Source organism: Dermochelys coriacea, chromosome 14 (assembly GCF_009764565.3).
Source record: "Dermochelys coriacea isolate rDerCor1 chromosome 14, rDerCor1.pri.v4, whole genome shotgun sequence".
NCBI lineage: Eukaryota > Metazoa > Chordata > Testudines > Dermochelyidae > Dermochelys > Dermochelys coriacea.
In genome coordinates this window covers 35,742,617-35,767,982 of record NC_050081.1, presented here as the reverse complement: position 1 = coordinate 35,767,982, position 25,366 = coordinate 35,742,617, and the positions used below count along the sequence as shown (strand labels likewise).

The following is a 25,366-nucleotide window of genomic DNA, read 5'->3' as shown; positions in this document are numbered from 1 at the left end:
AACTCAGGCAGACGTCACTGCCAAGGTGACCACATTTTTGAGGTTTCCTCCCTAACCACGAGGGCTAGGTTTTTTGCAGCCCCTAGTAACTTATTCATTAATCACACCCTGCCCAAATACCACTACACTTCCCCCTCCCTTCCCCACCAGCCTCCCACCTTCATCAACCACTCTGTTTGCACAAAAGATGAAGGGGAGGAAGAATTTTAAGTGAAAGAAATTTACATAAGGACAAAAATCAGGCATCCTAAATTCTCCCCCCTCCCCATTCCCAATCCATTTCATTTCCCGAATTTTGTATATGGCACCCGGGGAATCCAAAGCACATGGCTTTGGGTTTGTATGTATTTGTCTGTAGTAGGGCCTGCACAACTCCATGTAAATTAGGTGTAAGCTATCTAATAGTGGACTCTTTGGTAGGTCTTTTAGGGTATGTCTACACAGATTAAAAGACCTCTGGCACCTGACCGAGGTCAACTGACTCAGGATCATGGTGCTCAGGCTGTGGGGCTAAATCTCTGTGTACACATTTGGGTTTGGGCTGGTTCCCGAGCCAAACATCGACCCAGCAACTTTTCATCCCCAGAGCATGAGCCTGGTGATCTGGACTCAGTTGACCTGGGGCACCTCTGGATTTTTTCATTCCTGTGTAGACATACCCTTATAGGGCTGGTTTGAAAAAAAGTAGTAAGCATTTTTGGGGGGAAAAAGCAACCAACCAACCAACCAACCAAAAGCTTTTGAATGAATCAGTATAAAAACTGTGTGTTGGACAAGCTGGAATTTTTGGTTCCATTTGAAATTTCTTTCAGGGTTTGGACAAAACTTGTTTCAGCTTGTTTTGTTTCGTACTGAAAACGTTCACTTCAGTTTGTGCGTGAATAGTCATTTCATTCATGGAGCTCTCTCTGCACCCCCTACAGCTCCAGATAAAGGGCTCTGCACAGCCAACCCTGAGGTGTCCTAGCAATAGGTCGTCATAAGGAAACAGATGTGTGTTAGCTCAAGACACAAGGAGGGAGAAATTTGCTGCTTCCCTGCTCTCTAGAAGGGGAGACCTTGCTCCCGCTGGGATGAGTTTAACCTATTTTCTGCATCCAAGACTGCACCAGCTCAGGGGACAGAGAGGAGAGCCTGTACTGCGGACACCACCAAAGAGATACAGTACACTTCCTGCTGCCGGGACTGATCGCTCCTGCCCTACCCCCCTTGGGTCCCCCAAATAAACCAGTTGTGCTACAGCTCCATTGCATCATGCTCTATCCCAGGGGTTCTCCAACTGAGGATTGTGACCCTTCAGGGGGTTGCAAGGTGGTTACATGGGGGTCGCAAGCGGTCAACTCCCCCTGAGCCCCCATTAAATTAAATTAACCCCCCATTTTTAATTGATGGGGGGGGTCACACTTAGAGGCTTGCTGTGTGAACCAGTACAAAAAGTTTGAAAATCACTTCTAGTCGATCCCTTCTTCAGTGTCTTGGCTGTGATACCAGCTGTGCTCCTTTACACAGATTTACACAGCTGTGCTCTTTTACACAGATTTACACCGCTTTGGTCCTTTATCTTGCAGTCCACCACGGAGACAAGGCGGGTGAGGTAATATCTTTGATTGGACCAACTTCTGTTCCGTAAGCGAGACAAACTTGAGAGCTATCACCAGGAAGCTGCGGTTCTGAACCATGACTCAACTCCACGTAAAGCCTGTTTACAGGAAGGGAAACTCCCCTTTCTCGTTCAAGGGTCAGCACATTTCAGGGAACAGGGAAGTGAAATTAAACTGCTCTCCTGCCTGGGATGAGCCATGGCTGCTGCTGAAAAGGCAAGGCAAAGCCTCCAGGATGAAGCTTCTTGTTCCATCTGCCTGGAGTATTTTAATGATCCGGTGACTATAGACTGTGGGCACAATTTCTGCCGAGTCTGCATCACCCAGTGCTGGGAGGGCTCGGATAAAGACTTCTCCTGCCCTCAATGCAGAACGACCTTTCCCCAGAGAAACCTCAGGCCGAACAGGCAGCTGGCCAACATGGTAGAAATCGCCAAGCAGCTACATTTGCAATCGACAAAAGATGCCGGAGCTGGGAGAGTGTGCGAGAAACACCAGGAGGCTCTGAAACTCTTCTGTCGAGAGGACCAGTCCCCCATCTGCGTGGTGTGTGACAGGTCCAAGGAACACAGGGCTCACATGGTGGTTCCCATAGAAGAGGCCGCCCAGGAGTACAAGGTAGGAAGGAATCCTTGTCCAGCACAACTGTCTGATATGACTACGCCTCATTGTGTGTGCTATTCTGTGCAGCAGGCACAGACCAGGGGGAGAGGGGGCAGTGCCAACTTTAAACTGCGTTGTGCCCTCAGGATTCTGGGCTGGACAGAGACCCCTGGCATATTTTAGAGCAGTAGTTCTCCACCGGGGGTACCTGTCCCCCTGGGGGCATGCAGAGATCTTCTAGGGGGTACATCAACTCCTCTAGAGATCAGCCTAGTTTTACAACAGGCTGCATAAAAAGCACTAGTAAAATTAGTACAAACTAAAATTTCAGACAGACAGTGACTTGTTTATACTACTCTATAGAGTATACATTGACATGGAAGCACAATATTTATATGCCAATCTGTTTATTTTATAATTCTATGGTAAAAACGAGACAGTCAGCAATTGTTCAGTACTAGTGGTTGTGCATTTGATGAAGTGAGCTGTAGCTCACGAAAGCTTATGCTCAAATAAATTTGTTAGTCTCTAAGGTGCCTCAGGTCCTCCTTTTCTTTTTGCAAATACAGACTAACACGGCTGCTACTCTGAAACTTGTGACACTTTTGTATTTTTATGTCTGAGTTTGTAAGTGAGTTGTTTTGAAGTGAGACGACACTTGGGGGTACGCCAGAGAAAGCAGCCTCCTGAAAGGGGGACAAGTGGTCTAGAAAGGTTGGGACCCACGCGGTTAGAGGATCCCTCAGGATTCCACATCAGTGATTTAATGACAAGGGCATCCCTCCTTGTAATGGCGATCACCTTCCACGTGCCAGAGCCCCATGTTGGCCTGAGTTTGAAAGTTAGAGAGGAGTAACCAAAACTTTTTCCAGTTCCCCCCTTGGGGCCATTCTATGCTCCGGCAGCGCTGCCTGGTTGACGTATAGGTGAGGCTGCGAGTCTGTCACCGAATTCCAGGACCTCTGGGACTTTTGCAGCAACCCCTGGGCCAGCAGCAGCAGTTTGGGTGTGTGGGAGGGGGCTCAGAGCGAAGGGCAGGGCGTTGGAGGTGTGGAGGCCACTTACTTTGGGGTGGGGGGCTCCCTGGCTCCCATGGGTATGGCCCGGCAGCTCATAGGCGGCAGGGGTGGGGGGAGTTTTAGTCACAGGTATTTTTAGTAAAAGTCATGGACAGGTCACGAGCGTGAATTTTTGTTTACTGCCCATGACCTGTCCATGACTCTTACTAAAAATACCCGTGATCAAAACGTAGGCTCATGCATGGGCAGCTCCCTGAGCCAGCACTTCGCAGAAGACCTCCAGCAGCAAGTCCCAAGGGTCACCTCCTGATGCAAGCCAGGGCTTGGAGCCAGAAGCGGATTTGCCATGAAACAAACAGTGCGGTGGCACAGGGCCCCCCAGTGACAGGGGACCCCCAAAATGCAGGACCAATCTCATCTGACAACCTGCCCCCGAGTCCTGGCTGGCAGCACGGCAGGGCTCAGGCAGGCTGCCTGCATTCCATGGCCGGTGGCCCCACGCTGCTCCCAGAAGCCGACGGCTGCTGGCAGGTCTCTGCATGCCCCTGGCGGGGGGGAGGAGGCTTCACACGCTGCCCGACTCACTGCCCCCCTTCCCCCAAGGGGCACGCAGAGACATGCCAGCTGCAGTACAGCAGGGCTAAGGAGGCTCCCTGCCCACGCTGCCTCCTTCCCACCACACCGTGCCGCTCCTGGAAGTGGCTGGCATATGTCTGCAGCCCTCACCCCGTCCTACACCCTAACTCCCTGCCCCAGCCCAGAGCCTGCACCCAGCACCCAAACTTCCTCCCAGAGCCCGCACCCCTCACCCCATCCCACACCCCAACCCCCTGCCCCAGCCCAGAGCCCGCACCCAGCACCCAAACTTTCTCCCAGAGCCCGCACCCCTCACCCCGTCCCACACCCCAACCCCCTGCCCCATCAAGCTACCTCACTTTATTTTCATTTACTTCCTATTACTTATAAAATAGGAGGAGGATGAAGAAAAAAAAAGAATGAAAAACAGGGGGAAGATAGGAGAGAATGTTCTTTTTCTTGGGGTTTATTTTTTGGGGGGGTGGGCAAAAATGAAGCTGCACACAGGGCCCCACTAACTCTAAATCTGCCACTGCTTGGAGTGCATGCTGGAGTCTTAGGTTCCATGTCCTGTCCTGCCACAGACTTCCTGTGTCTGACTTGCTTCCTTGAGCAAGTCCCTTAGCCTCTCCATAAAACAGGTGAACGGCACTTTTCTGTGTCGATGTTGTCAGGACTGTGAGGTGCTCAGACCCGATGGGCGTGGAGGCTATGTAAGGCCCTAAAGACTTGCCTACATGGGGAAATAGTGTAATTATATCGCTATAATTACAGCAGGATAACTCCCCATGTGGGCTCTTAGGGTGTGTCTACACATACACAGGAATCAGGAGGCGTGATGGGGGATGGCAGCATGTGTAGACATGCCTGAGCTAGCTTGCTGAGCACAGCGGCGTAGCCACTGAGGCACGGGTTGGCCACCCGCGTTTGGCCCTGTGCAGTACGTTCTTAGGAGACTAGCTGGAGCTGAGGTGTCTACGCTGCTATTTTTAGTGACCCAGGGTAACGCCGACCGACCACGGTGGCCGGGATCAAACCTGGGACCTCTGGAGCTTAATGCATGAGCCACTGCTGCATGAGTTAAAAAGACATGTTTTTCTTAGCCAAGGCGGTAGCAGGCTCAGCAATCTCTAACTCAGTGGTCCCCAAACTGTGGGGCATGCCCCCCCTCCAGAAGGCGTGCAAGAACACCTGGAGGGGATGCGGGGGTGGGGGACACCCAGCTCTGCTCTGCCCCCAGCTCTGCTCCAGCTGAAGCCCCCGACCCCAGTAGGATTGCCAGGTTATCCACAGTAACCAGCATCTGCCACTGGGGAGCCGGAAGAGCAGCAGCTGCTGCTGGAGTCTGGAGTAGCCCTCAGCAATGGCTCCAGCGGAGAGAGGTTCTCCCATCCTGGCTCATTCACCACCTGGGGCAGGGGGCGAGGCACGGACTGGGTAACGGGGGGCATGATCAAAAAAGTTTGGGGATCACTGCTCTAGCTGGCCTAGCTGCCCCTAGAGGGGGACAGAGTGCCACACCAAGCAGGCCTCCGGCGATACGTGCTGTCCTGCCTGCGGTGAAGGCATACCCTCTTATTCCAGAATAACAGGGTCCATGGAGGGAGCTATACTGGTGTAACTATGCAAGTATAATTATAGCTGTGTAGCTTGGTCAGCAAACTTCCCTGTGTAGACAAGCCCTCAAATAGGTAAATAGATAGATTAGACCGATACGCCCCCTAGCCTGTGGCATAAAAGGGGCCCTGCATAGGCCAGCCAACAGCCTGTCCTATGCACACTTGTGCTGGAAGCGTTCTCCCCTCCCACGTTGGTGGCGTGCAGGTCTCCACTGGAAAAATAAAAGGTGGGTTCTTAAGTCGAGGTAGAAGGCTGTTGTCGTTTTAACATGAGTTAGCAGGTCAAGTGTAAACCCCAGGCGCCTTCTCTAGTCTGGATCCTGGCTGAAAGTTATAGCTGCACTCGGTTTCCACAGGGAGGTTGGAGACTGCCCCCTGCTGGCAACAGAGATGAACTCCAACCCTGTGTCCCGGCTATCCCTTAGCATAGCCCATTTCCCAACCCCTTTATAATCTCCCCTCAATGGGGCGTAGAGCAGAGAGAATTTGAAATAGATGGGAAGAGGGCAAGTTGCCCTCCGTCTCTTCCCAAAATCCTTATCGTCCCAGACTGGGCTTCCACCCTCACGCTGCTCTCTTATTCCTTTCTCTAGAAGGCCGAGGGGACGGTACCTGCAGGTGTATCAGGGCAGAAGGTTGCCAAGGACCACTCCTCAATCCCTCTCAGCCTGGGGGCTGGAGAGAAAGGTGAAGAGGCACCTAGCATCAACTTCCCACTTCCTTGAGACGGTGATAGGTAAAATGGCCTTCACCATAGCTCGTGCAGTCCACTAGGCCACTGGTACCCAAACTGTGGGGTGCACCCCTCTAGGGGAGGAACATTCGGGGAGGCACTGCGGGGGGCAGGGAGGTAGCATCACTCAGCCCTGCTCCGCCACCAACTCTGTGCTGGCTCCACTCCAGCCATGGCCCTGGCTCCTGGCTCCATGCCCAGCTCCACTCCCAGCCTTGGCCCCCAGGCGGGGCTCCATTCCCAGTCTGGCCTCAGACCCACCCCAGCTGCATCCCCAGCCTCGGCCCCCTTACCCCGTCTGTGTTCCCTCCTCACCAGGAGCAACAGCTCTGCTCTGGCCTAGGGTTGCCAACTTTCTACTCACACAAAACCGAACACCCATGCCCCGTCCCTCCTCCAAGGCCCTGCCCCTGCTTCCCCCCCCCCCGTCGGTCACTCTTACCACCCTCACTCACTCGCTCATTTTCACCGGGCTGGCTCAGGGGACTGGGGTGCGGGAGGGGGGTGAGGGCTCCAGCTGGGGGTGCAGGCTCTGGGGTGGGGCCAGAAATAAGGAGTTCAGAATGTGGGAGGGGGTTCCAGGCTGAGGCAATGAGTTGGGATGCGAGAGGGGGGTAAGGGCTCCGGCTGGGGGTGCAGGCTCTGGGGTGGGGCCAGGGATGAGGGGTTTGGGATGCATGAGGGGGCTGCAGGCTGGGGGGGTGGAGCTGAGGGATTCAGAGTATGGAAGGGGGCTGTGGGCTGGGGCAGGGGTGTGGGGGTGTGAGGGTTTGTTTGGGGGTGCAGACTCTGGACTGGGGCTGGGGATGAGGGGTATGGGGTGTAGTAGAGTGCTTTGAGCTGGGATTGAGGGGTTTGGAGGGCAGGAGGGAATCAGGACTGGGACAGGAGGTTGGGGCCTGGGGGAGGCTCAGGGGTGTAAGCTCCAGCTGGCACTTACCTCAAGCAGCTCCTGGAAGCAGTGGCATGTCCCCCCTCTGGCTCCTATGCCAAGATGTGGCCAGGCGGCTCTGCACATTGCCCCGTCCGCAGGCACCATCCCCTCAGCTTCCATTGGCCGTGGTTCCCAGCCAATGGGAGCTGCGGGGGTGGTGCTTGGGGCAGGGACAGCGTGCAGAGCCCCCTGGCTGCCCCTACCCATAGAAGCTGGAGGGGGGACATGCTGGCTGCTTCCTGGGAGCTGCGTGGCAAGCAGGCTAGCAGGGAGCCTGCCAGCCCCACTACAGTCAACAGACAGTCAACGGCCCAGTCAGCCATGCTGACCAGAGCCACCAGGATCCCTTTTCGACCGGGTGTTCCGGTAGAAAACCAGACACCTGGTCACCCTTCTCTGGCCCCAGCTCCCCGGGGGATTGGTTGCGAACAGGAGTAAGAGAGGATCTGACCCTGAAAAGTTTAGGGACCACTGCGTTAGGCCCTGCTCCCTAAACACCTTATATGCTGAGGGAAGAGAGTTTGACATCGGCTCAGGATTCCCCTATAAGGGCTGGTTTAAGGGTCCTTTGTGCCGCTGCAATGATCTGGCCACACTCATAGCGTCTGGAGCAGTTAACTTCCAAATGCTTGGCCTGGTTAATGCTTTTTCTGTGGAAACTTTATTGTTGTTTGTTTTGATGAAAAATTGAGTTTTCAACTGAATTAAAGTGTTCATGGAAGCAGGTTGCTTTGCGCAAGAATGTTGGGTTTTTTCCTCAGGGGGGAAAAGTTTTTGTTCAAAACTATTTCAGTTTTTGCTAAAAAATATTAGATGTTTTTCTTGCTTTTTTTTTTAATGAAAATTTTCCACAGAGGGAAAAAAAAGTCATTTAGTGCCAGATCTCATTTCATGTACCTTTATTGGTTGTTAACTACATAACTGCAACGTTTTTTCTTTTTCATGTTTAATAAGTTACTGGCATGCGCTCTTAACCGGAACTTCACCTTAGCAAAGTCTTTTGCCTGGGAGTTTGTTTACTTTGCATCAGTGACAGACAAGGCTGTGACCTGCTAAAGAAGAGCTATGAAAAGAATCTTAAATGTGTGTATCGTACTTAATATTCCTAGTTCTATCCAGACAAGAGACAACTGCTGATTTTACACCTTAAGACCTGATCTTGCAGGGATCCATTGCTTAGTTCTGTATTCCCATCATAGTGCCTGGGCCGTAAGTTCTGTGCTATATCTCTAAGAGATACTGCACAGAATCTCACCCATAATTTTAAATTTTGATAAATATTGTTGTTGCTGTTTTTATTACGTTACACTGGCAGGGAGGAGGAGGCGGTATTCTGACTGGGGATCATGTAGATGTTCGTGAAAATTCATTTTCAAATTCTTTTCTTGCGAAATGTCATTAAGTTTTGTGTACATACATGATCAAGTGTGATATTTAGTTTTATTCTAAACTGTGGATTTTAATACTCCATCCTATATTTACAATAATGTCTCTAGAGCCTAATATTCCTGTCTATTTAACTTGATTGGAGCATGCAGTTTGACTTAACTTTCTGTCTGTCAAATACATGTATATAATATTTGTTATTTTGCTATTGAATGCATGGCTGACAGATGTGACGTCTTCTTCTATCCAGGGTGACATATGAATTTTGCTAGACAAAGCAGATTATCTTTATTCATATATAATTTATGATGTGTATATACATTTTGAAGGACAGAGTTTGTGAGTGTTTTATAACTGAATTAATAATTGTCAATCTATACATAACTCTGAAAAATATCCTCAGGTGGAAGTAACTTTTCTTTTCTCTAGGGACAAATTAGGAGTCGTTTGGAGATGTTGAAGAAGGAGATGGAAGGCATTGCTGCACTGAAATTGAATGGGGAAATAACAAGCCAGGAGCTGCTGGTACTTACTCATTAGCAAATGAACCTATGTGATGACTCTGAGTACCACTAGAGTCGTGCAAAGTAATGTGCGATGCTCTATAATGTATTATCACTTATTTATGTGCAACTCTGTAACACTTCTGCCAGTCACAGTTGGGCACCTCTAAGAGGCAATAGTTCCCCTCTCGCAAGCACACAGTCTCAGTGTAGCAAAAAAACTTTTAATAAAAGGAAGGAAATAATGCAGCATTAATTTTGGGAAACATCGCAAACAGGGTTTATAAACCTAAACCATGAGCAAAAGACTCACCACCAAGGAAGTTGGGCAGTGTCCTTTTCCTTTCAGGTTCTTAAGTCTAGTAACCCAAAAGTCCTTTAACCGTCCCTTTTCTGCACCCCACTCACAGTTGCTGTCCTTGGACAGTGCAGGCCCAGAGTTCAGAGGTGTATCTGCAGAGTTCACCTCCCATCCTGGGGGGAGAGGAGGGAAGGAGGCACCTTACTCACTCCACTGCTCAAGAACTCATTCACCGCCACTCTCTGCAGGGCTCTGCTCTGGCACTCTCAGCTAGCTGCCCCATCGGCCGCATCTCTCCGCCAGCTGCCCTGCTGGCCATTTGCCATGACTCTCTACCAGCTGCCCTTCTGACTGCTCACCACACCTCTCTACCAGCTACTGTGCTGGCAGTACCAAGATGCCTTCAGGGCCCTCCACTTAACATAGCTCTTAGTGATTTCAGCTGTTAGTGGAGGGAGCCTCACTGATGATGCACACAAGGCAGTCTCTTGCATCAGAGACACTGTACCAAAGCAGTGCTAATACTTAGACCTAGGTATCAGTGATTTCAGCTCTGTAGAGTGTAACAAGACTCTCAATTGAGCCTAAATTACCTCTGTTATTACACAGTGGCAAGCTAGCAAGTCAAATGGTATCTGAACCCCTTACACAAGACCAGCCACCCTCCCACTCACTAGGCTTTGGAACCCATGTCCCCAGCCTAGCAAATGCTGTTTAGTTGAGGGTGGGTCCCTCAATCGGAAAATGCGAAGTACAGTTCTGCTGCCCTTGATTCACACAGCAAGGATAACAACCCTTTATTACTCCTGCCCCAATAACAAGGAGACTGGGGATCCCACACCAGTCAAACGTGACCATTTGGGCAAGCAATCCCATCATGCTGAGCACCTAGGCAGGGTGGGTGTGCCCATGCAAATGAGATCAGCTCCACCCCTTGTCTATTTAGACTCAGACTTTCAGGATAGCGACTGTCTCTCACCGAGAGCGGCAGAACCGAGTGGTGGGAGGGGAGACTAGCACCCCCACAATGGAAATAATATGGGGCTCTGCCTCCATATGAACTCACGAGAGGGGAGAGAGGACAGCGCAGGACCCAGATGGGGCTGGAGAACCCATGATCAGGCAGAGGAGCAGGAAGCAGGACAAAGAGGGGCTGGAACGTTCCCGGGAAGCAGGTAGGAACCTCCGGGACCCTCCATCCCAGCCTGCAACGGGCTGTGTCTCCACCGCTCTGCCTTCTGAGTCTCAGTACATCCCTCTCTCCCCCCGCTATTCCTCCAACCCACAATCTCTCACCGTGTGTTTGTACAGCACTTAGCGTGATGTTGCCTTGATCTCAGTTGGAGCTTCTGTAAGGTTGCCCATGTTGGTGGGACTTGTTCCTGGAGGTTTCATCCCATGATGTAATCTTCAATTAAAAATTAATCTTTAATTCCTGGAGACTGTTAACAACCCCCATGCCTCTGAGCACTATCCTAATACAACTCACAATAATATGGTCCTGATCTAAAACCTACAGAAGTCAATACAAGTCTTTCCAATGACTTTAGTGGTCTTTGGATCGTGCCTTGGAAATGCTGTTAAAGCTCATTAGGAAACATTTAGTTTACACCAGCAAGGTCTGCATGGACCAATTAATGTGTAATACATTAGTTCACTATGGAAATCAATCCGTGTAGATAAGCCCTTAGGCCATGTCTATGCTACACCTGTAGCACAATAGTGTAGACACATCCTATATCGACGGAAGGTTTTTTTCTACCAATGTCATTAATCCACCTCTCCGTGAGTCAGTGGCTAGCTCAATGGAAGAATTCTTCCATCAAATTAGCTGTGTCTACATCCTAACCACAGCACTCAGGGAGCGACATTTTTCACAACCCTCAGAGATGTAGCTAGGTCAATCTAATTTTTACATGCAGACAAGGTCTTATTGATTTAAGTACCTAAGTCCCATTTTCAGTATTGATTTAGGCACTCAGGCACCTAAGTCCAATTGACTTTCAGTTAGAATTTTGGACTCAATTTTTAAAAGTGATTAACGATTTTAGTTGTCTCTTTTTTTGGACTGTGACAAATTTTGTGTACTATAGTTGACCTAACTACTGGATATAGACTTGGTTATGGGTTGAAATCACGACGGGGGATGGAGCTGACACCCCTGGCCTCCTGCCTCTTGAAACAGGGTTAATGAACTTGGGGAAGATATAAGCAGAGACAAAAAGGCATTTTGTTATCCATAACAAGGCACACTAGCCACAATAGGGTACAGCGCAACTGAAGGCACAATAGAATATAGCACCCTTTGATTCAGGGGTGCTGAAACAATTTGTACAGTGGGAGTGCTCACAGCCATTGAACCAAACCTGTAAATCCTGGATATGATGGGAACCACTTCAGCACTCCCAGCACCCCTACTTCCAGCACCTATGCGTTGATCCTTTGAAAGCTGTGCCTTCTTAGCCCAGAAGGCTACACTTGCTGGAGACTTAGGTCCGGTCTACACTACAGATCAGTATAACTATGTCACTCAGGGGTGTGAAAAATCCGACCTACCTGTGTAGACAGTGCTGTGTTGACGGGAGAGCTTCTCCTGCCTACTTAGCTCCCGCCTCTTGGGGAGGTGGATTAACTACACCGACAGGAGAGCTCTCTCCCGTCGGATTTGAACGTCTTCTTTAAAGCGCTACAGTGGTGCAGCTGCATCGGTGCAGCGTTTTAAGTATAGATCTGCCCTTAATGTGAATGAGAAACCTGTTTAGACAAAGAGCAACAACTTGCTGAATGACGTTTTAGCCACTAAAAGCCTATTTTGTTGTGTTTTCCTTGTAATCACAATCTGTCTCTTCTAGTCTTACTCGTTAGCACTTAAGTCTCAATTCTTTGTTTGCAAATGTACCCGTGTTTCGTTATAAAACCATCTCAGGGCTGTATATAAAGCTGAAGGGTAAAATCCACAGCTAACCTAGCAGGCTTGTGTGTATTAGCGAACTTGATAATTTTTGTGAGGTGCCAGTGATGGGAGATGGTTTCGAGGATACACAGGACTGGAAACACTGTTGGTGTCACCATACAAAAGTGGTCCCCAGACTGTGGAGTGTGCCCCCCTAAGGGGGCGCAGAGGAATGTCCTAGGGGTTGTGGAAGCCTGGGCCAGCCCCCCTCCCCGGGTGCGGGAGGGAGGGAGCGCCACCCAGACTCGCTCTGCCCCCAGTTCCACTCCAGCCCCAGCCCCAGCTCCTCTCCTGGCTTAGCGTTGCCAGATGCCTGGTTTTCGACTGGAAGGCCAGTCGGAAACGGGACCTGGCACTATCCAGTCAGCTCTGCTGACTGGACACTAAAAATCTTGTTACTTGCAGTAACCGGCCTCTGCCCCCGGGGGCCAGGAAGAGCAGCAGCTGCTGCTGGAGCCTGGAGGAGCACTCAGGGATGTCTCTGGCCAGAGAGGTATCGATGGCTCACCTATCCTGCCCCGAGCGTGGCTTCCCCTCCCCCATCCTGTCCCACTCACCCTCCCATGCCCCACTCTGGCTCTTGGGGGGTCACGGACCAAGTAAGCGGGGGGGAATTGAAGGAGTAACCGGACTGGTAGCAGGTAGGGTGAGGCCATCATGCTCTGAGCAGGCTGCTGGTGTAAGGGCTTTGAACCAAAGATGGACAGCACAGAGACACCCAGGGTTACAGGGCAGGTGGTGAAAGAGCCCCTTGCTGGTCTGGGTGAAGCCCCAAAGCGCCACAGACTCCTTTGGAAATGTTACTCTGTATGGGCCGTCACATGTTTCTCTCCACCCTTTCCCTGCTTGTGTCTGCTCATCGCAGCAACAGACGGAGAGCGAGAGGATGAAGATTCTGTCGGAATTTGAGAAACTCCATCTGTTTCTAGAGGAGAAAGAATTGCTCCTGTTGGCCCAGCTGGAAGTGCTGGACAAGGAGATATTGAAAAGGCAGGAAGAATTCACCACCAGGCTCACTCAGGAGAAAACTCGTCTCGGGACCCTGATCAGTGAGATGGAGGGGAAGTGCCGGCAGCCACCAAGTGAATTCCTGCAGGTGAGACCGTGTGAGAGGTACCCCAGAGCCCTTAGTAAACATGTCCCTGACTCTTTGCTATCGAAGTCCAAGTTCACAATACACCGCATTGCAGAAACATACATTATTTTACTCATTGAGGTCCTGATGTACAAGGTGCTTAGCACACTGGTTCTCTGATTAAACAAAGCACTTAAACACATGAGTTTTCTCATAACTTTCATAGATTTTATGCCCAGGAGGGATCATTTGGATCAGTTTGTCTGATCTCCTTCATTACAGGCCAGAGAATTTCACCCAGAGATTCCTGTATGTAGCTCACCGCTCTTGGTTGACTTAGAGTGTATTTTTTAGAAAGACGTCCAGTCTTGATTTAAAGGTCACAAGTAATGGGCAATCCGAGAATCTCTGATTGTTCAGATTAATAGACGGCAGACAGGGCCAAGTCAATAGCTCAGGTGAGGCTTACCTGACCCAATGTGACATCAGAGAGAACTCAACCAATCATCTCCTTCCTCTCCAGCTAATTTGCATGCTATACTTCTATTGGTTGGAATGAGTCCGTATCATGAGGGATACATTTGTCAAAAGTTCTCATTGGCAGATTAGCCCACGGCTGAATGCTAACCTGTTGTGATGCCCTATGTAACTCATGACAACCTGTGTCTTTTTTCCCCTCTAGTGGCTGTACAGGTTTATACATATAAAGATTTATGAGTCTTCCGCTGCGTGCCAGCTAAGGGACCTGGGAGTAAAAGTTTTAAAAGGGACCTAAGGGATGGATCCTCAAAAGTATTTAGACTTCTAAACTCCCCTTAATTTCCGTGGGAGTTAGGTGCTGAAAGCCCTTTGAGGATCTGGACCTAAGTGACTTAGGAGCCTAAGTCCCATTTTCAAAAGTCCCTCAGGCATTTTGGACCCTAAATCCCATAGACTTTCAATGAGGCTCAGAATCCTATCTGCCATGGGGCTAGATTTTCAAAGGTTTTTAGGCACCCAGAGGGATTTTCAAATAAGCAAATTAGATACTTCAGAGCAAGAGGGATCTCCAGTATATAGTGTGTGGGACTGAACTCCCTTTTCTTTCTCTCTCCTCTCTAGGACATCAGAAGCACCTTGAGCAGGTACATGGCTCCTTCTCACTCCCCCTCACACTTGAGCATGCTGGGAAGGTGTTGGGTAAAGGACAAAGCTCCCTGCAGCTCCTAATCTCCCTCCAACCCCAGAATTCTGAGCCGTCTTATGTTTCCCCAGTGTCCAGAATGCAGATTCAGCTGCAGATACACTATGAATTATCCACTCCTCTGATGATCTGGATGCTTCAGGAGATCAGAGATGAAATATGGGCTATTCACCTACCTACCTTTACCAGTTAAGGTAGCACAGGCTACCTAGCTAACAAACAACTAGCTGTCTAGTCAATAGCTACCTACCAATATCTACCTAGGGGTGTTGTCTGCTGCCCATGACCCGAGTAACTGCTGAGTCAATGATTGCAAAACTCCATCTAGGTCAGAAATGGCATGAAGTCATTTACTGATTATCTGATTATTAGTCTGATTATCCTTTCTGTTAAGCACAGTGCCCTGATTATCCTTTCTGTTAAGCACAGTCTGCATGTTCAGGGTTGTGCCTGTCAATTTGGTGCATGTCCCAGTGAATTTAAAACGTGCCATGAGACAAGGGTGTTGTATTTATCCTCATAAATACATGACTCCTCACTCCTGTTTGAAAGGGGTCAGTGGGTCTCACTCCACCTCCTTCCCGGATGGGCAGTCCCCCCATCACAAAAGCCCTTCATGCCCCCATTGTCAACAATTTAAGCAGAGCAGCCAATGACTGAACGGAGCTGGAACGGTTCTGTCACCTTGACAGATGTATCTCGCTAACCCGCGGGCATACATGACCCTATGGGGTGGTGGGTTGGAGAATGTCACTGAGCCAGTTCTTTGGCTCATTAGGGAACAGAAAGACCAGATGTCCCACTGATGTAAATCAGCAAATCTCCATTAGTGTCATCGGAGCCAGATTCCCAGCTTGTATAATTAGCCATAACTCCATTAAAGTCATTTCAGCCAGACCCCCTGCTACTGGGGTATGTTGACCATGACTCCATTGCAGTCAATGGGAGCAGATCCCCAGCTGGTGCAAATCAAAGTTAATCCCCAGCTGGTAAAAATGAACATTACTTCAATGGAGTTAATGGAACAATGCCAATTAACATTAGTTATGGATCTGAACCTAAGTCTCTACAGCCTGTCAGTTTATCACCTTCCATTGGAACTAAATTCACTTTAAGAAAAAAGTAGAGCTGGGTGATTTGGGTGGGTTTTTTTTAAAGAATTTCTTTTAAATTTTGGATTTAGAAAAAAAGGTATTTTTTAAATCAAAAGAGTCTGATCATTCTTCCTCACTCACTACATTTTTATTGTTGTTGAAATCAGTTAACAATGACTCACAACAGGCCATTTTTCTCCCTAGATACGAGACAGGGAAGTTTCAGAGTCCCCCACCTCTTCCTCTGGAACTGAAAAGGAGAGTCAAGGAATTCTCTCAGAAGCACACACTTCTGGAGCACACTCTGAGTAAATTTAAAGGTAACAAACTCTGGGGCCATTCTTGACTATGATTAAAATAATGATTTACTTGTATAGGGATCAAAGCCCCATTGCTGTAGATGTTGTGCACACATATAATGAAAAGATGTCTCCAGAGAGCTCAGAGTTTTGTCACTAGCTTACAGGTTATGCATGATCTGCCTTATAGAAACCCATGAGAACCATGGCCACTGGTTTGGGTCACTTATCTTTCCTGCCTCATATTTACAAAGGGATAACAACTTTCCTATCTCACCAGGGCAAAGGGGCGGAGGTGATGCTTAAGACAAATTTTCCAAGGATTTTTTTTCCCATAGGAGTTAGGTACCCAATCCCAATAGGCGACAGGCACCCAGTTCCCCTAAACCACTATGAAAATTGAAGCCCAAGTAGCTAGTGGTTTACAAAGCACTGTACAGATACCAAAATGCATTAGATTGTGGCACCTGGTAGCCCCATGTCCCCCAGCTTATCTGGATGATTTCCCCTTGCAAAGCAATTATCCCAGCATAGGCAACTAGGGAGCAGAGCAAGGCCAGATATAGTTGTTGTTCTTTTTCTACCCCTCCCGCCATGGAAATTTTCAACAAAGCCAAAAATGTTTGCAGTAACATTTTCCCTGGAAAAAAATTGATTTTTCATACCCTCCCCCACCCCAAAAAAATCGAACAAAAATATTTCAGTCAAATAACTAAATATTTAAATTTAGAAATATTGCTGCAATGTTTCATGGGAACTGTAGTTTAGGTACCACAGGCTCCCATTCTCCTCTATGGCCTGGGCTCCCTGATTGGATTACATTTCCCATGATCCACCACAGTCTCCTCCTGAGGGAGGTATGCTCGGCATCCTGGAGTCCCTGACTGTGGTGTATCCTGGGGGATGTAGTCCAGTTCGAGAGCCTGTCCCATAAAGGAGAATGGGAACATGAGCAAACCAAATTACAATTCCCATGAGGCACCAGGGCAGCATTTTTGGCCAAAATCTTTTCAGTTTTCAGGTGTTCAGACTGTCAAGAAATAAATTAAACATTTCTGTGGAAAGTTGCCACTTTTTGTGAAAAATTTCCATTTAGTCGAAAATCCAATGTTTAAGTTGAAAAGTAATTTGGGATGGAAAATTTTTGACCAGCCTTACTGGGGAGGGGGTCAGTATGCTCTGTGCTGCTTGTCACTGCTAGAGGGAGAACATGTCTCTGACTCTGAGAGGAGATGCTAGTTCTGTGTGCTCAGTGGGTAGCAGGTCCTACTTGTTGAGATCAGCCTGGTAAAAGCTCATATAAAACAAGCCACTTCCCAGGGAGAGTGGATCCCTGTGTCTTGAGACCAGGAAGAAGTTTCTGTGTCCATGCGGGAGCTCTGCAAAGCAAAGCAAACTCACTCTGGGTCCAGTTTCCAAAGCCCTGGGCCTGCTGCCACAGCTATAAGGGCTTTTTCCACTTTGTCCTCTTGTCAGTGCCGGGGAGGAGGGCTCAGGGCTCCAGCCATTGTGGGAGGCCTCAGGAGGAAGGGGCGGGGCCAGGGGCTTGCTGCCCTGAAGGGGGGGTGGTTTCACCGCCACCATGTGCACGGGGCAAAGATTTCTGATAGCAGAGGGCTCTTTCATCTAGCAAAGGCAGGATGAGAGTCGACGGCCGCAAACTGAAGACAGACCAATTCAGCCTGGAATAATGCACCCATTTTTAACAGCGATAATAATTGACCACTGAGGCCCACTTACCTGTAGACATTGTGGATTCTCCGTCGCTTGGAAGTTTTTAAATTAAGACTGGGTGTCTCTTTCCAAAAGATTGTAGCCAGAAATTACTGACTTCATGCAGGGTCACTGGGTGAAATTCTCTGACCTGTGTTATGCAGGAAGTCCGACTGCCCATTTTGGTCCCTGATCCAAAAATCTACAATAGCCATCTCTCCCCAGTCAGAACAACCAAGATTTCACCTCTTCTTCCTTTTTTTCCCCCCCTCCCTTTTAGAGACTGTGTCTGAACCAAAGCTGGACAAAGGTAAATTTCTGGAGCTAATGGGGAATCTCGTTTCAGTTGAGCTGACTCAGGGAAAGCTGATGAGGGGAACTTTCTTATAATGATGAAGTTGTATACATGTGTGGATCCATAGGCGCTGACTCTTTCCGGGGCTGGAGCACCCATGGAAAAAAAAATAGCAGCCCCGTGATCGGCCCCTCTCCCCCCCCCCCCCCGAGCCTCCCTCTCACCGCAGATCAGCTGTTAGTGGCATGCAAGAGGTGTTGGGGGAGGGGCGGGGTGGGAAGAGGCAGGGTGGAGGTGGAGTGTGGGTGGGAAGATGTGGGGTGCAAGCTTGGGGGAAAGGGTGGAGTGGGGGTGGGGCTTGGGGCAAAGCAGGGGTCGAACACCCCTCGGCAAATCACAAAATCGGCGTCTGTGTATGGATTTCTGTTTACTGATCATCTTTCTCCCACCTGATGAGAAATGGGAGATGGACACAGATTCCCTTTTATTAGTAGCTTTACGGTAGCCCATAGAGGCTCCACCCAAGAATGAGGGCCCCATTGTGCTAGGTTCTGTACATACCCTTCATGCCTTGTCTACCCTGGCAGCGGTGTTTAGGGTTTGTGTAGCTACATGCGGCAGTGAAAGGCTCTGGCAGAAGGAAGGCCGCAGGGAAAGGCTCTGGCAGTAGGAAGGCTATGGGACACTAAGTTGCTAAAAATAGCAGTGTAGACATGGGGGGCGCTGGTTGGACACGTAGAGACTCATGTAGGATGTATCCCCTGGGGTTCTGGCGTGTCTGTATTCAAGTCATCTAAGCTGTGCCTCCCCATCTGCACGGCTACATATACCCAGACTAGCTGGCTGTGCAGTGCATGGACTCTATGCTTCACTGCAAGTGTAGACATAGCCATAAAGAAAAACATTCTCTGCCCCAAAGAGCTCATAGTCTGGGGCCTGGTGTACACCCAAAATTTAGGCTGAGCTAGCGACATTGCTCAGGGATGTGAAAAATCCACAACCCTGAAGGATGCAGTTAAGCTGCTTGGTCTTCTTCCATCAACCTAGCTACCACTGCTCAGGGAGGTGTATTAACTACATCTATGGAAAAACCCCTTCCATCACTGTAATGTGTCTCCAGTACCGCACTACAGCAGGATAGCTGCAATGCTGCACCTGTGTCACTGTAGTGTGGACAAGCCCTAAAACAAGGGGTTTCAAAGAGGCCTAAAGGGGTTAGGCACCCAGATCTGTTTGGAAATTTCAGTCCACTGGATGAGACTGACAAAGAATAGGAAGGGAAGAAGGAAAAGATACAGACAGGGGAAGTGACTGGAGCTCGTCAGAAAATGGATTTTCCATCCCATGAAAAAAGTTGGGATTATGGGGGGAAAATTGTCCTGAATCAGGATGAAAAGCAGTATTTTATTATTAATATTAATATTATTTTTTGTGAAATGAAATTCCAGGAAAAAAATCACTGAGGGATCAACTAAAATGTTTTGATTCAATACATTTGAAATGTTTCATTTTGATTTTGACCCATTTTTTATTTCATTTATTTAAAATATAAAATGACAAAGATTTTGAAACAAACAGTGGCTTTGAAATGAAAAATGAAAACTTTTTGTTCTGAAAACATTGAGATGGGTCATGTTGACATTTCCAGACCTTTTATTTTTTTCCCCCAAAACAAAACTTCATAAAAATTAAACCAGTTAAATTTTTAAAAATGAATCCAGGATGAAAAGCAATTTTTCAAAATGAAATTGCAGAAACAAAAATATTCATTTTGGGTCAGTTGAAGTATTTTGTTTCAATACATTGAAATGTTTCATTTTGTGTTTGATCCGTTTTATTTTATTTTAATATAAAAGGAAGAACAAGAAGTAATTTCAAAATGAAAAATCAAAACTTTCTAGCCCCTACTTCCCCCCCCCCAAAACAAAATTTCATCAAAATCAATACAATTTTAAAAAGTTCAATCTACTCAAAATGGAATTTTCTGACAGAAAACTATTTCAAGAAAAATTTTCCAACCGGTTCTAGAAGTGACTTTGCCAAGGTCACGCAGTAGGTCAGTGGCAGAGATAGAAATAGTACCCAGGATTCTCGACTCTGATCCAGTACCCTTGCCACTAGTTCATGCTGCCTTGCTCTTGGCAGAGGTGTGGAGATCAAACAAGTTAAGTAATCCTAAATACTATTTAGCTTTATTAACATTGTCTGACTAGAAAGAGCTTTTCTGGTTTCTTTGCATTTATGTCTGCCCTATTTTACATTAAATGAATCTGCAGTTATGTTAATTAACAACAGAAATATCTTCGTAACATTGACAGCAGCTACATTTAAAGTGTTTCACTTTTTCTCCCACTAGTGACTCTATTTAGAATTGGGGCGGGGACTTTGGGGAAGGGATTGGAATGAGAGTGGGAGGGGGCGGGGAAGGGGTGGAGTTGGGGCATGGCCAGGGGTAGAGGGGAGTCGAGCCAGTTGGTCAAAGGTAAATTTCAGGGACTGATGGTGTAACTGAGTATTGTATTATACCCAGGCAAAAAAACCCCCAAAAACCCAAAAAAACAACCCTTTAAGATGGGGTTAATTTGGGTTAAAAAAAAACATTACAGGGATGTTGCAAGGATCCCAAAACCAAATATTATAAATCCAGGAAATTAAGAGTTAATCCTAATCCTCCTTCCCTATTTAAAACTTTTTCCCAACCCAACTCCATTTCATTCTCCTCTGTCTAAATCAATGGGTGGGGATTTAGGAGAAGAGAGAGTTTGAAATTCCACCTGAAAAGGGGACTCTAGTTTCGGGCATTTAAGAAGTGATATAAGATCCTAAAGAGCTAGTCAATACAGTCAGTGAATCACACCATTTCTCAAACACCATTCTGCTCTAAGCAAGAAAGCCCCATGGGTTTCCTCCAGGAACTCATGAATTCTCTTAACTGGTCAGACAAATGGACTCTCTAGTCCAGTATTCAATTGGACCAGTGGTCCATCTGGTCCTGTATCCAGTCTCTGATTGAAGCTGCTTGTAGTGGCTACCAAGGAAGGCTGTCAACCCTGCTCCACAGTGGAAATTTGGAATAAGATGCCCATAGGGAAAAATGACTTCCTGATCCCGACCGCCAATCAGTTAGTGGTGGGCTTATGCTTGAGACATCAGGATTTATATCTCTTGTACATCTCATGGGTCAGTAACTGGTTAAAAGACAGGAAACAAAGAGTAGGAATAAACGGTCAGTTTTCACAATGGAGAGAGGTAAACAGCGGAGTCCCTCAAGGATCTGTACTGGGACCGGTGCTGTTCAACATAGTCATAAATTATCTGGAAAAAGGGCAAACAATGAGGTGGCAAAGTTTTCAGATGATACAAAACAAGTCAAGAGAGTTAAGTCCAAAGCTAACTACGAAGGGTTACAAAGGGATCTCACAAAACTGGGTGACTGGGCAACAAAATGGCAGATGAATGGTGATAAATGCAAAACAATGCACATTAGAAAACATAATCCTAACTATACACACAAAATGATGGTGTCTGTATTAGCTGTTAACACTCAAGAGAGAGATCGTGGAGTCATCGTGGCTAGTTCTCTGGAAACATCTGTTCAAGGTGCAGCGGCCGTCCAAACAGCGAACAGAATGTTGGGAATCATTAAGAGAGGGATAATAGTAAGACAGAAAATATCATAATGCCACTATATAAATCCATGTATGCCTACACCTTAAATACTGCACGTAGCTCTGATCGCCCCATCTCAAAAGAGAGACATTGGAATTGGAAAAGGTTCAGAAAAGAGCAAGAAAAACGATGAGGGGTATGGAACAGCTGCCGGACAAGGAGAGACTAATAAGACTGGGACTTTTCAGCTTAGAAAAGAGGCGACTAAGCGGGGTGATGACCGAGTTCTACAAAATCATGACTGGTGCGGGGAAAGTGAACGGGGAAGTGTTATTTACCACTTCATATAACACAAGAACCAGGGGTCACCCGATGAAATAATAACCAGTGGGTTTAAACAAGGAAAAGAAAGTACTTCTTCAGACAAGGCACAGTCAACCTGTGGAACTCATTGCCGGGAGATGTTGTGAAGACCAAAGTAAAACTGGGTTCAAAAAAGAATTAGATAAATTCCTGGAGGATAGGTCCATCAATGGCTGTTAGCCAAGATGATCAGGAATGCAAACCACATGCCCTGGGTGTCCCTAAGCCTTTGACTGCCAGAAGCTGGGACTGGACAACAGAGGATTGATCACTCAATCATTTTTTCTGTTCTGTTCATTCCCTCTGAAGCACGTCGCATTGGCCACTGCCAGCAGACAGTATACTGGGCTAGGTGGACCATTGGTCTGACCCAGTCTGGACATTCTTATGTTCTTAGGTACATTTTTTTAGTGACAGAGGTGAGGCCTTGCAATCAATGGCATGTCTCTGTCTGTAATGTGATCATTTTTGAAGACCGTGTTCCAATCAGTTCTAAAATTTCAGGGAACCTTCCAGGCATCGATGGGAAGAACCCTATTGATTTTGATGGCAGTCAAAAAACCCCCGACACCAGAAAATCCTGATTTCCGCTCAGTGCCCATTTGGTACTGCAGGCAGAGGAGCATTGTGACATCAGAAGTATTTCAGCCAGTCATCATTCACGCCCTCCAGTTCCTTTGCAATCCCATGGTTGAAATGAGTCAGTAAATGAGGTCATAATGATACAGCTGGGCTCCTCTGCCAGTAGCATCCAGTGGGCGCTGTCAAGGGGAAGTTGTTGAATGAAGCTGATAAAACAGCAAAGAGAAGAAGGGGAGCAGTTTAGATGCCATAACAATAAAATGTAGGTTCAGTGGCAGGACCTTGCTATGGACTCAGGAATAGACACTCCTGCTCCTCCCACCACCTGCTGGCTGAGCCGTACATCAGCAACAAAGTTGGTGACCTGCCAGTTATCCATCTTGTGCAGCTGAAGGTTTTCCTTTTCCATTAAAGGCAGGAATTTTCAAAGGGATTTAAGGGAGTGCCCCTAACACTCTGATTCTCTCTTCCCTCCCACCCACCCCCAGCAAACGTGACCCTGGATCCAGACACGGCTCATCCTCATCTCATCCTGTCTGAGGATGGGAAAAGCGTGAGATGGGGACCTGCACGGCCGGACGTGCCGGCAACTTCAGAAGATTGATCCTGTTCCCTGTGTGCTGGGCTATGAGGGGTCACCTCGGGAGGACATTGCTGGGATGGTAGAGGTGGACGGGAGCAGCTGGGCCGTGGGGGTGCCAGAGACGTATGTGAGGAGAAAGGGAGGGGTCAGCCTGGAGGCCAGAGGAGGGGATCTGGGCTGTGGGGCAGCTGAAACCCAATTCAGTATGTGGCTCTCACTTCTCCTTGGACAAGCTTGCCACCGGATAGGAAACCCAGGAAGATCAGGGTCACCCTGGACTGTGGAAGGGGGCAGGTGGCATTTTTCAAGCTGAGAACAACACTCAGATCTTCAACTTTCACTGAAGTCGCTTTTGCTGGGAGAATCTTCCCGTTCTGCTGGGTGGCAGACAAAAGCTCCCAGGTCAGAATGTGTCACTGAGCCGCGAGATCAAGTATCCCCTCCCCGCCATCCCCTGGGGCCTTCTGGATCTGGCATCTGCTCCCTAGAATCTCAGCACAGCCAGCTGGTGAAATTCTAATCTGTCCAACCCAGCTTCTAACACTCGCTTCACAGCAGTATCTGACTGCCGACGCCACCTCCTACTGGAGCCCAGAGAGAGCGCAGTTTCACTAATGCCCTGCAGACAATTCATAGCGCAGACAGATCAGGCCCCCTATACTGCAGCGTACAGGGATCAGAGCGAGGGGACAGATCCCTCCTCGGATGAGTGGGAGAGGATCTTTTCTAAGAGGAGAGAGATCAGAGGGATTAGAGGTGGGGGAAACATGGAGTTAACTGGAGAGGATGTTTATAGAAGGAAATATGAGAGGAAAATGTATAGGAGGAAAAGGGATGAGGGAGAATATAAACTGTTTGGAGCAGGGACTGTCTCTCGCTGTGTGTCTGTGCAGTGTCTGGCACAACGGGGCCCTGATCTCAGCTGGGGCAGGGACTGTCTTTCACTGTGTGTCTGTGCAGCACTTGGCACAATGGGACCCTGATCTCAGTTGGGGTTATCCTAATACTGTAATAGGCAATGATAGCTACACAAGAAACATTGAGAATCATTCGAGGATTCATAGACTTGGGTAAAATTTTCAGAGTGCCTAAATCCCATTTTCAAAGGAGATGAGTGACTCTTGAGAACCCACAACTCAATGAAAGTCGACGGGACTCTGGCTTTGAAGTCACTTTGGTGCTTTTGAAAATATGCCCCTCGTTGAACATTAGGTGCCATTCTAAGCACTCATCCCATTGCTACATCAGCAGTGATTTAAGTGGGGGGTCCATGCAGGCCCCTGGCACCACCCATGTAGATTGGGGGTATTCCAGGATGGGAGCCTTCCTTGGCTTCAGAAGGTGAAAATCGCCAAAGGATTGTCCAGCGTTCCCTAGTTAGGTGAGATCAAATGGCAGCTTTCTCTGTTGTCCTTGCTGCTCACGCAAATGTTCAGCGTTCAAAGCCAACTTGTGTTTATTTTAGGATTTGCATTTACCTAAGTAAGAATAAAATCCATATTTTTAAATACCCTTATTTCTCTTGTGTTTCCTCTCCCACTACATATTATTGAGCATTTGTTGGGAGGGCACATAAATATGGTTCACCAGAGGGGACTGTGACATGAACACCAATGGGGAACACAGCAAACTCGGCAAGAATGGTGGGTGGAATATGTGGGCGGGGGGCGGGGGGGTTCTGACCAAAAGTTTGACTTTTCATCCAAAAACGAAAAAGTTTTCAGCAGCTTAAAGCCCTGAACATTTGGTTTTCCACTGAACATTTCAGCTTCAATTGAACGTATTCAGGGGGGTGGTTTCCCAATAAACAACTGAAAATTTTCCAAGGAGAGCAGACCCTTTTTGTCAGAATTTTATTTAGAAGAAGAAAACCCAAATCTGCCACAGAGGGGAAGAAAGTTTTGAGAGCAGTTTTGTGCCTGCCTGTGACAACATAGATTAGTAGATTTTAGCGGATGAAGGAACAATTAGATCCTGTTGTCTCATCAGCTTTCTGCATTACATAGGTCAGAGAATTCATCCCCTGGGTCCTGCATCAGGCCCGAAAAATACAAGTGCTCAGTTTTCACGTTCCCCCATTTCCAGCTCCACTTTCTCCCTCAGATCCTTGCTTCTCCCCAATTCCCCAATCCACTCCCCCACCCAAGTCCCTTCTTCACACAGTCCCCTCACCACCATGCCCCACCTCCATGGTACAGCCGGTCCCAGTTCGCTTCCCCCGGTCACACCCAGGAGCCTCATCAGATGTCACCCCTCCCTCCTTCCCTTCACCGCCTTCCCCTTGTCCCATGGTTCCCAAAGTGGGGTGATGGGCCCGGCTGGGGAAGGGCAGGGCTGGCCAG

At 48.1% G+C, this 25,366-nt stretch overlaps 2 protein-coding genes and 1 pseudogene across 5 annotated transcripts in view; 1 reads left to right on the top strand and 2 right to left on the bottom strand.

Moving 5' to 3' along the window:
* LOC119842642 (zinc finger protein 239-like) overlaps positions 1-25,366 on the bottom strand; it is a 1,225,455-nt gene that overhangs the window by 153,847 nt on the left and 1,046,242 nt on the right. The window lies entirely within an intron of this gene.
* LOC119843367 (zinc finger protein 664-like) overlaps positions 1-25,366 on the bottom strand; it is a 1,158,238-nt gene that overhangs the window by 235,496 nt on the left and 897,376 nt on the right. The gene's annotated exons all lie outside the window — the stretch shown is intronic.
* LOC122455413 lies at positions 1,661-24,534 on the top strand (annotated as a pseudogene).